Here is a 12,066-nt window from a genome sequence, read left to right on the forward strand (position 1 = left end):
AGCAAACTAGATTTGTTCTCTCACTTTGTTTTTCAGAAGGCATGGAAATTTGCTATAAAGCCTATGAAGTAATTATGAAAATTTTGCGGAAGCAAATATTCTTCTGAAATTGTATCAAGCACGTTTTTCTTTGTAATTTATATCCCTTGGCAGTAACTACAATGAAATGATATTTCTTCCTCAATTAATAGTAAATAAATTACAGTTCAAATAAGTGAAACCAAACAAATCATGTGTTTCCTAATCAGATACAGATAATATATACCCTTTAGTGTGTGACTATTCCGTATTCAGTTTTCACCTTACCCTCCTCTCGTGGAGCATAAGGAGAGTAGGAAACAAAATGAGTCGAACAGAAACAGTGAATGCAAAGGTAGTGAAAGAACTGAGTTTTTGTCTGATATAAAAAGGAAATTAAATCAAATACCTTCATTAAAATTCTGCTTGCAAACACCAAATGTAAAGAGTAGCTGGTTTCACTGCTTACAGTATGTTTAAGATTGGGAGGGGAGCTGCATGAATAACCTTAGTTCTACTGCTCAGCTGCAAGATTTCCTGTAGAGCAAGTTATTCCCTGTAAATCTATTTTTGCATCTGCAGACACGGGGTGACAATATTCACACGTACCTTATATAATTATACAAATTAAACTATCTAGTCAGAATAAACCTGTTAGTAACAGTTTTGAATGTATTAATGGAAAATTAAACACTAGGTATTATTCCCATCACTATTATTTCAAAAATTTAAACTTTACAATGACCATATCTTATCTTATTGATGTTATACTAAAATTCAAGAATTTATCCCTTCTTTCTTTTTCTTTTTCTCCATATGCGTGTGTGTGTGTGTGTGTGTGTGTGTGTGTGTGTAATTACTTCAATTAAGCCAAAACCTATCTAAGGAAAGTAAAAGGGACTTTTGTACAGTTCTTGGAAATTAATGACATCTCTAAAAATAACAAGCTTGCAGGCTATTTAAGAACAAGGTTCTGTTTGTTCATTTGTTTGCAGTCTACGTATGTCAATTTTTAGAAAATAGTGTTAAAGGAGAAAATTCCTTATTTTTACATTCCATACCCATTTATAGAAACTGATGTTTCATAGTGTACTTTTAACGATTCTTTCTCACTTAGTAATGATACTTAAATTGAGCAGAAAGGACTGTTCTTAGTTACGCCCTGACTCTGAATTAGAAGAAAATAATAATTTGTGGACTATGAACAGTCTGTCACTCAGAATTGCCATCTCAAAAGTGGTGTTTTCCTATAGGAGATCTGGAAATGGGCGAGGGTATCAATTTCCATGAAAAAGAAGGTGCTCCCCAAGCCTTCATTTTGAAACAGGAAGGAAATGGTGTCTTTAAATGACTTAAAGATCACAATTTTTACTGAAGCCCATTGAGCACGAGGCCCTACGGCATCACCTGTTGTATTCTCAGTGAGAATTTGTTTGTAAGCTTGGCCCTGGGGCCCACAGAAAAGCATCACAAAGCCAAATGCCCTTACTCAAAACAGAGGCACAAGAGATGGAGATGTAGGGAGGAAGAAAAAGGGAAGGGGACAAAAAAGGACTGAGCTGAGTTGTGTCCCTGGGCTCGCTCCCCACAGTGAATGCATCACCGTGTATGGCAAACACACACAACTACAAATGGGAAAAAGAAAAATTAATAAGCAAAAGCCATACTTTCCTCAAAGTCACATAAGCATGATTGGTCCATTATTGAAACAACAACATATAAAGGCAAAACCCTTCTTGCTGGATGGGAGGGTGCACTGTCGACCCTCTTCCTGTTTATACTTCATGGGCACAGCAGTGACGTCCCTCCAGCTTTGAAGACAAATTAACCTTGTGTAACTGAGTTTGTTTGTGCCTCCTTCCACGACCTGGAAAGTCCCTCCATGTGTGATCTTCAGTGTCCCTAAGTCTAGTTCTTCCCCGATCTTGAGATATTCTCTAAGCCTTTCCCTTAATTGGTAACTTCAGGTGTCAGTCACCTGGGCCCCATCACATAAGGAAAATGGCTTGACAACCCCAGAGCCCCAATATCCTACTGGACAATTTGGACAGCTCAGCCACAAATTTGGGCACAGAGTTGCTGCTGGACACTTCCTGGAGTGGCCTGAGATACTCCTTCCTGGCACTCTTGGCTGTTCTTCAGAGGTGCTTAGATTTCCACACAGAGAACTTACCCGAGGATAATGGATAATTTAGGGAAAGGCGATGGACACAGTGCTATCTTAAATCCAAGCGACATAGTAGACAGAGACAGAACTGCAGACAAGCTCTCTCGGAGGAGTTGGCTTTGCAGGCCAAAGGAGTGACATACTTTCTCCTTCTGAAAAGACTGCAGTGCGTATATTATCTAGCCACAGGAAGAAATACAAAATCAAAAACCAAAAGGAAAGGTTTTTTTAAACACAGAGGACCATGGTAGATGGACACATCCCCGAGAGAAGAAAAATGCCCAGACAAGGCATTTCAGTCACTGTAAAGGTCTCAGTGAACTGGATCTATCTGATGGAGATTAAGTTATTTTCTAGACATGAACCTAATGTTAACTTTTAAAAAAATTCTGAGCTATTTCCGAAAGCTTATTAATCCTGTAGGAACTGATTTGCCTGCTTCTGTGACCACAGGTGAGATCATATCTGACAGAGCTTCTATCCTCACCTTACACATGCCAGCAGGCACCTCTATTACTTCTGGGAGGTGATGTTGCCTAAATAAAATGTGATTTATCTTCACATGCTTAATAGGATACTGTCAGCCAGCCCTGGTTGGTTGGGGCTCCCAGGTCGCCTGGTTGCTGCAGGCTTCCTTGAGTGAGATCAGCAGTAGATTTGGAAGGAAATATTTCAGGATGACACAGGATACCTGCCCAGGGTCCAAAAATGGTCTCTCCCCCTGCAGACAGTGATACCATCTTAACTATCAATTCTGACATGAGATGAATCTTACATAACCACAGTGTCACAAAAAGCCATGCCTGTCCGAAAGCTCACAGCTGCCTAATAGACTCAGCACATGCTCACGGGAAAAGGGGCTCTGCTGCGAGCCTGGACAATGAACACTGGATTGGTGGGCACTATACTTCTGCACCTGAGTGGTAGAAATGTGTAACTCTTTTCACATTTTTAGGATTAACTGTACTTCTATTTGATGAAAAAGGAAGTCATGGTATCATTGTGTAACTCCAGTGCCCTTTCCTTAGCTCCTCTTGCTTTTGCATTTCCTTCCTACTATGCTCTTCCCTCTCTCTGGGAGGCAGCACTTGTTGAATGAGGGGTGCCCACACTCATCCTGTGTCCCTGCTCTGCTCCCCTCTGGGAGGATGCTCATAGCATCCCCTACTGACTCCCGGAAACAAACGGACTGCTCATCTTTGGTCTAGTTATTAAAGGATCAGAGGCCTAATGTAATGCTCCCGGAATTTCTCTTTTAGTACTTAATCATTTATAACATGGATCATTTGAAATACACTCAAAATAGATTTTTTGCAGCTCTGATCTCATGTAAGAGAAAAGCCATCATGCATATTTTATTACGCTGAATACTTTATTCTATTGACCAGGGTACTGTTCCAAGATATGAAAGATACCTCTGCTTTCAAAGCTCTATGCCAAGAGCTTTATTCTCCACTCCTCTGAAAACTGTAAAGCCTGGTGGACAAAGGAGCATGCTCAAGCATGACTGCTGTTTCTTACCCACGTGGCTGTCCCAGGGAGAGCTCTTATTCAAAGTTTGAGAACTGGGAAGAATGGCTCTATAGACCAGAGAAAGGGAGTTTTCTATGGAAATAAACAAGGGGACCAAGGTCACAGCCTGTCAATTGCTACAGCTCAGGAAGCAAGCAAGCACCCGCTGGCATGGATGGGACAGTATACCTTCCCAAGGTAGGAGGACAAATCACAAGAATTGTCACTGTCCAGACTGCAGTTCTAGTGTGTGTGATAGTAAACATTCTGGTGGACTTTTCTTTACCTGTTAGAATTCTAAGCATCTTTGAAAGACCACCTCTGCCACAACCCTGGGACCTTGCAGCAGAATGCAAAGCTCAAGAATCAGAGAGGGACATGACTACCACCCAGCACCATGGGGGAGGCCCTGGTCTTCATGCTGCTTGACTTTCACGGATTGGGAAGCAGCACGCAGCCAGGAGCACCCAGCATGGCCACCAGGTCATAGGCTGTTCCTCAGACCAGGAAGCCCCCTGAGGCACTGTCCAAGGTACTAGACACAGTGTAACAGCCTCAGGACTGAACCAGAAGCCATACTCCAGTACCCTACCCTGCAGGACACCAGAACACGACTTCAGTTGCACATAGGGTCTTTACAGAGGTAATCAAGTTTAAAGTGAATCACTTGGGTGCACCCTAATCCAATATAAAATGGGGAAAGCAGCCAAGCGTAGTGGCACATATCTGTCATCTTAGGACTCTGGGAAACGAAACAGCAAGATTGCAAGTTTGAGGCCAGTGTGGGCAATTTAACAATTTAGCCAAAGCTTGCCTCAAATTAAATTAAATAAAGAAGATGTAGCTTAGTGTGAAGGCCTAGGTTTAATCCCCAATCCTAGAGGAACAAAATAAAACAAGATAAAATCATAAAATAAAAAACAAGGTAAAGTTGTATACATGCATAGGAAGATGATGGTGTGACACAACAGAGGGAGAAGAAAGGACAACTACAAGCCCACAACATGGGTGGCAGTCATCTGAAGAGCCAGTCCACTGACACTTTGATCTCAAACTTTAAGACTCCAGGAATATGAGAAGATAAATTTCTTCTGTTTAAGCCACCCACATTGTGATACTTTGTTATGTTAGCCTTAGGGAGTCAGCACACCTGTTATATAGCTTAGCTTTTTATGACTTTGTGATTTACTGGCCCCACAGCCCCCATAAATTCCAGCCCTTGAAGACTGAATTACATCTGCGTTGTTCACATAGACATCGCTTAACTTACCAGAACAGTGCCTGGCAGGTAGCACTGTCCAATTAAAACTTATGGAAAGCATAAATCATTTCAAGGAACTAAATTTTTACTCTATATGTCACTGATATGGCAGTTGCTGCAAAAAAAATTAAAGAACTTAACAGCCCAATTATGACTTAATTACTGCTTCTAAAACATGTCTTGTCAGATGCTTAACCATGAGAATAAGACCTTCAGGGTTGATTTTTTAAAAATGTAACTGTACCTAACTCATAACTTCTGGGTGATGTTATTGGTTGACTGACTTCAGTAATAAAATAGAATCTTTTATATAAAATTCCCTATTAACCCTATTAGCTAGCAACACAAATTGACATTGAAAGCTAACAATCTTTTGAGTTCCTGAATTAAGTACTATATCTTGGTTGTAAATAAGATGCAAAACACAGTTAGGCCAGTATCACAAGGCACAAGGACTCAGGAGACAGCAGCATCAGGATTTATCTGAGAGAAGGCTGATCATCAGGCTCTTCAGTGTCTATGCAGGATAATGCACCAGAACACTGCACTATCTTGCAGATGCGCGTCAGAGAAAAGGCGCAGAGAGTCAGGAAACCATGACAGGGTGAGCACAGCTGGGACTCTGGTGGGTTTTGTGAAGAACTGACAGTGAGATAGCTCTTAAAAAACTGTCCCTGCATGCTTCTGGGAAGAAGGCTACCCATGGTGAACAGTCAGAAAATCATAATGCCAAGGCTATCATGGAGAATGGTAGGATAAACAGGGTGCTGCCCTCAGCATCCCGTCATAGAGCTTGCTGAGCAGCTGGCCCTGCCAGGGATCAGAGTGCATTTCAGAAATGACAGTTTAAGGGGCAGTAAATAACAGAGAAGCAACCCTGACCCTGGAGGAGTAGGGCACCTGGTCATGGCATCAGAAAGCAATGCTTTTTCTTTGCTTCCCTGTCCCCACAGCTCTCCCATGTGAGGGGCTTCCTCCTGTCGCAGATGCCATCTAGATGGCTGGGAGAGCCATCTTCTCAGCTGACAGAAAAGTGCTCCAGACACTGTCACCTGAAGGTATAGTCTCAGTTAGGATCTGGAAACCCCCATCCATGCTGACAATAACACCTGCCAGACCTGACCTGCAGGTTGGGCCGTTCCCTCCCTGCTGTCCTTGGCTGTATCTTTCCTTTCCCTGCAGCCTGTCACTTGTTGACCTCTAGCTTGTTACTTGCAGACAGGGCAGGTTGTGTGGAAAGACTTGTTCTGTCCTGGAGCACTGTGTGCAGTCCTCAGAGCCTCTTTCCTTTCTAGTCCTGGGTGTTCTCCCCGAGGACCTCCAACCTGGCCAGCACCTTGGCAGCATGCCTGGCCAGCCATGTCTGCTTCTTCCAGACATCAGCATGGACTTTCAGCCAGTTTGCACTGCTCCTGTTTTTCTTCAGCTTCCCCACTTCGTGGGGTCTCCACCTTCCCCAACACACAGCCTATGACAGTATCTCCTACCCCTGGCGGCTTCCTAAGAGAGTGTAACAGTGCTGGTCCCTGCAGTGAGAACAGAGTTTCATCCTCAGAAATCATCAGAGAGGTTCACAGTGGTGAAGATTTTCCAGGGATAAGGAAGACACCGATCCTCCCTATATCTCTATGCTATCTTGCTAAAGTCCACTCCTCCTATATTTAAGGCAAGGTGCTTTGTGGGTCCAGGTGGGACTTAGAAGTCACTAGAGGGGAATAGAAAGTTCAACTCATAGCACCATGAAGAAACAAACAGAAAAATAGAATTTTTTTTTCTCCAAGGATGAGTGATCCCCGGTGGTACCCCAGAGTCCACACCCTCTCTTACATTCCACAGCTAACTGGTGGAAGAGCATGGGATGGCCTAGTGGCCACTGCTTCCATCTGAATTCTGAGCATGGGTTGGATCCTCTCTTCAGAGGTAGCACTAGTGACCTGGACACTTGGACCCTGCTGAGCGGGATTAGGTTCAAAGTCGTCTTCTATAAAGATGCAACAGGGACCTGGGAAGGGGCCAGGACTCCAGAGCAGGTAGGCAAGGACTGTTTCACAGGGACCAGCTATGACCATTTTGGGAACTGGGAGAATGAATGCCAGGGTGCCCGCATAGCAAAACCCAGAAGAAATGGACAGGTGGAAAGAAGGAAGGGGTAAAAGTAAACTTCTATCCATGATGACCGTGTAATCTGCTATTGCTTGGTCCTCACTTGGCCCTAAGGACCCACATGTTCCAGACTGAATTCCCAGAGGCTTTATGGGGAGGTGTGGGCCCTTGGAAAGCAAGGTCTAGTGAAAGATCTTTGGGTCATTGGAAGTTCGACTTGAAGTGGACTGTGTGGCCTGGTCAACTCTCACTTCTTCCTTTTCTTCTCAGCCTTGTGGTGAGGGTTTTACTCTACCACGTATCACTGCCAGGAAAAAAACCAGTTCTTCACACATCCAAAAAGTGAGCTATACAACCATGGACTGAAACTTATGAAAGTGGGAGCCCAAACAAAACTTTTTTCTTTATGAGGTGATTACCGGAGGTATTTTGTTATAGTGAAAGCTAATCCATAACCTATTAAAGAGATTTAAAGTTTATTCCAACACTTTAGTTATCATAAACTGTTATACATGAAAGAAGATCCTTTAATTTAAATTTATTTTTATTTCAGCTTTGAAAAATTCTGAAATTAGGGCTGAGGATTTAGGTCAGGGGCATAAACACCTGCCTTGCAAGCAGGCGGTCGTGAGTTCAATCCCCAATACCAATTTAAAAAAAAATAAAAATTCTGAAATTACTCTCCATTGTGAGCATTTCTGTTCAGCATGAAGGGAAGGATGGAAAGCAGGAAGAAGAGTCTGATTTTCTACGCTTTTAGGCCATCTGAGTCATTTGGCTTCCTAAGAATTTCTGAAACTTGTCTGTACTTGGTGTAATCTCTTAAATGTAAAGGTCTTTCCTTGTGAGTGTGGAGCAAGGAACTTTCTATGTGACATGAAGCGAAGCAGCCTGCCTTTCTCAGTCCCCTTCCTCCCTCAGTTTCTCCATGGCTCAGGAGCTGTGCATGTTTTTCATCCCCCATGGAGAGAAAGCACATCATGAGGAAATCATCATGAAATATCCCAGCTTAAATAAAGAAAAGCCAAGAGTGTTGTTAATGTTTGGCCCAACCAGGAATAGTCTGAATAAATAAATTAATCATAATAAAGAAAAGGATTCTCCAAAACTTATCTTAGAAAGATCAACAATGGAATTTGGGCAGGATGAGTGAGTGGGACCTGTTCTCATGATAACACCTCACCTTTCTGTTAAAGCATATTCCAATTAAGTTAACGTTGTAGGAATTTAAAAATCAAATTTGTAAACTATTTCTCTCTCTGGAGTTCTGATGATCAAAAATGACAAAAGAGATGAAGATGAGGCTCTTTATAAGATTTTTGATGAAAACAATGCAAAGTACATTGCCGCATAATAAACACAGAGAAAGCAGTGTTAAAGCAAATGGGAATTGGGTCACCACAGCCTTGCATATAGGGAATTTTGTGCTAATATAACACAGGCACAGCATCAACACCAGAGAAACTTTTGAATTTGCACTAAGCAGGTGAATAAGTTGTATCAGCCTTTGCATAGTTAGCGTTCATTCTAGTAAGTTACTATTTTAGTGGGTGTTCACAATAAGGTATCAATATAAAACAGTAATCTCCATTTTACTAGAAGTCACTCATTCAGTAACTTATTTAAATCATCCTGGGAGATAATCCTATGGCTCTTAGGCCAGGGGTAGTAGGGAACAGGTAGTGCACCAGAGAAAACCTTAAAGACCTGGGCATATCCAGGTATGAAGAAGTCAGCGCTGCCCTTATAAATGTGTAGAATATATATAGTGAAGTCATATGGTGTATCATGAAAATTGAGATGCTTTTAAGAGTGGAATGGGGAACTGTTATTAGTTAAGCTAAGACAAGAGTGTAAGTGGAGGCCAATGCATTGCCCTCCAAGCCCAGTTTGTAGGCAATCTGATGACCAGCTACCAACACTGGTAATTCTGTATAGTCTAAATTCACCAGTGTGAAATGTTTGTTTAAAACATCTCTTTTTGAAATAAAAATGGGCCTGCATAGATAGAATACAGTGCAGATAGCATTGAAACTTTGTTGGGGTAAGTTTTATTGCTGAGATTTTTTTCCCCTCATGAAAATACCTACCGTGATGTGAGATTCTCAAAGACAAATAGAGATTGAGACAATTTTGGGCACAGGTAAGTGATGTAACGTGGAAGGGTCATCCTGCCACCAGCTAGTGGCTCAGAGCAGGCAAAGAGCGGAGCAGCTGCAGCAGCAGGAAGATTTTTGCTTAGAGATTGTTGCTGAATTGACTTCTGGTTATTTGTTCAGCCCAGGGGTGACTGTAGAGTCCAGGGTCTTCCCAATCCTGGAGTCCACAGTAGCCTCACAGAGGTCATAGACACGAGGTAGAGATGGAGAAAGAGCCTCCGAGCATGCTGAGGGTACGCCTAGAAGACGCTACCTTCACATAGCTCCTCTTGGCAATTACCTGTGAGTCTCCTAGGGCTACAGATCGAGTCTTTGACATTTGCTTATGTTTGTGAGCTATGTGGGCATGGTGTGTGTGAGCAACTGACTTCTGGATGAAGATAGCAAACAAGAGAATATTAGTCAGACTATAAGGTCAGGGCAGCGACTAAAGCCAGGTGGCCCTAAGGATATATCAAAAGCACAGTGCTCTCCTGTTGTTCGAAGCTGCCATGGTGGGTCAAGTCTGTGTGGCCCCTCTGCCAGGAACACCTATGCACTGGCTCTGAGTTTTGAGGTGGCCACCCCACCAGGCAGCACTCAGGAGGAACACTACTGGCCCTCCAAGTGCTCCTCCACATGCCTGCTTTTCCTGCTGGGTTTCAGCAGTGCCAGTAGTTGAATGCCCTCCCTCTGACACATTGGCCCCCATTTCACTTGGCCTGAGAGATGAGCAAAGGGGCACCTTGCTGAGAATTTTGCAGGACCCCAACTCTGTGCCATATATCCTAGGCATGGTGGAGAGCCAAACAAGCATGGGGAGGAGTCCATGGAGTCTCAGTGTCGCACACTCATGCAACATAGCCTATGAACATGGGGAGGTACATGCTTCATGCATGATGTCAACCAACAACACGATTTCCATGCGTGCTCCATGCTGGAGATTTAGCACTAGCAGCACCTCCCTCTTCCTCCTTGGGAACGTCCAGTCTGTGTGTATTTCTATCCATGATTAACCAGCAGCCTCCAGAGGCAGCTTCCTAGGAGCCTCTTGGAGCCAGGGCTGAGTTCCTCTTCTACACTTGCCTTGTCTGTCCCCATCTTCGAGCCTCGGAGGCTAAGCCTCAGCATGAGCTGAATTAACTAGTGGTCATCCAGAGAAGGGGAATAAAATTTCTTCTCTACTGAATCTTGAAGTGTTTCGCTGTTTTTCTAGAAAGTCTAACATCCTATAAATAACCCAGAGTTTGGCGTGCAAGGCTGATGATAGAAATGATGTGTTGAAAAGTGGCCATTGCTAGAGTGGTTAACAAGCAATGATATAATTGATCCTGTTACATGTCAATGTGACTGATAAGCCCTCTCCCTCTGCCAGCCCCACAGCATTTCAGAAACAGAAAAAAATGCTGAATTCATAATTCATCCTTGCTATCATTTTCAAAATAGAAATTTGATAGTTTTTCCTCTAACCTCTGTGGTAAAGCATACAACTCCCCCCCCCCCCTTTTTTTGTCTTTTTCTTTTTTTATCAGTACTGGGGTCAAGACTACCTGCTTGCAAGGCAGGCGCTTATGCCGCTGAGCTATATCGCCAGCCCAACAACTCTCCCCTTTTAAAAAATCTGTTTTAGAGAAGGGACTATCAAGCATATGTGCAAAATGATTATATTTTGCATACTTTCTTTTAAACCATCTTAGTTGTCCAGATCAATAGTCACAAAAGTTTCAGTTTACCAAAATTCAGAATTCAGCATTATCCAGTAGATTCAGAAAGGGAAATATTTGATCTCATTCTGCCTTAAAAAAAAAAAAAAAGGAAGTTCTAGAATCATTTGTGTAGATAGTTGTGACTGTCACCCAAAACCAACCCACAAAAAAGCTTAAGTGACATAGAATTAAAAGACAATTTAAATTTGAATCTCAAAGAGCATGTGTATCTGTGCCTCTCATGGATACTTCTGGACATTAAATGAAACCCCTTGAGCATGAAGGTTCTTAGATTCTTTTTGTTTGGAAAGAATGGATAAATACTATGATAGGTTTTGACCAGATGGAAACTCGTTATCTGTTGCTGTTCCCAGTATAAATTTTGTGCATCTTGGCACAGTTTAGAGTAAATAACTTATAATCATGAGTGTTAGATCTCTGATACTCAATGACCCATATGTAGCTGGTATTTGACAGATGTTTTTGCATGATTGAAAGGATGGACCCATGGCAAAGGAAATGTAATTCATACATTTGTTCAAGTACAAAACTTCAGAGAAGCCAAGTAACCTCTTCAGAGATCTGCCAGTTACACAAGAGCCCTCCTCACTTTAGACCCAGTTTTTACTAAATTTGGGGAAAGAGGAGCCCCAAAAGTGCTGAGCACTTTTATGTTTAGAACAGAAAGCCATGTGCAATTTGGGAATGCTCATTCTTAGTCCTGATAACCATCTTTACTATGGCATGGTTGCAGGTTAGAGCAAGCACAGCTCTGCTGCTTTAGTGACACGGCTAGACACCAGAGACCAGAACACAAATTTCAGGGACTGGGCAGGCATAGGCACAACTTTGTAATCCCAGAACTCTGGGAGATGGAGTCAGGAGGGCCAAAAATTCAAGCTCAACTAAGATCATTTAGTGACTTACTGACAGTCTGTCTCAAAATAAAAAAATACAAGTGTTGGGTGGGTAGCTCAATGCAAAGGATCTTGGTTCAATCCCCAGTATTGCCAAGTGCTACAGATTTGTGCATGCATGTGCATGCGTGCATGCATGTATATGTGTGTGCATGTGTGGTGGTTCTCATACCTTTTGTTTATTGGCAAACTGATGGCTAAATTACAAAACATATAACCTAAGACAGAGAGACACTCTGTTGTT

The 12,066-nt window shown here is 42.6% G+C and overlaps 1 protein-coding gene across 4 annotated transcripts in view; it reads right to left on the reverse strand.

Annotated features, from left to right (window-relative positions):
• Nalf1 (NALCN channel auxiliary factor 1) overlaps positions 1–12,066 on the reverse strand; it is a 543,379-nt gene that overhangs the window by 164,009 nt on the left and 367,304 nt on the right. The gene's annotated exons all lie outside the window — the stretch shown is intronic.

The sequence above is a fragment of the Cavia porcellus genome, unplaced genomic scaffold (assembly GCF_034190915.1).
Source record: "Cavia porcellus strain 051 isolate PalLab524CR breed Dunkin Hartley unplaced genomic scaffold, mCavPor4.1 scaffold_4, whole genome shotgun sequence".
NCBI classification, from domain to species: Eukaryota; Metazoa; Chordata; class Mammalia; order Rodentia; family Caviidae; genus Cavia; species Cavia porcellus.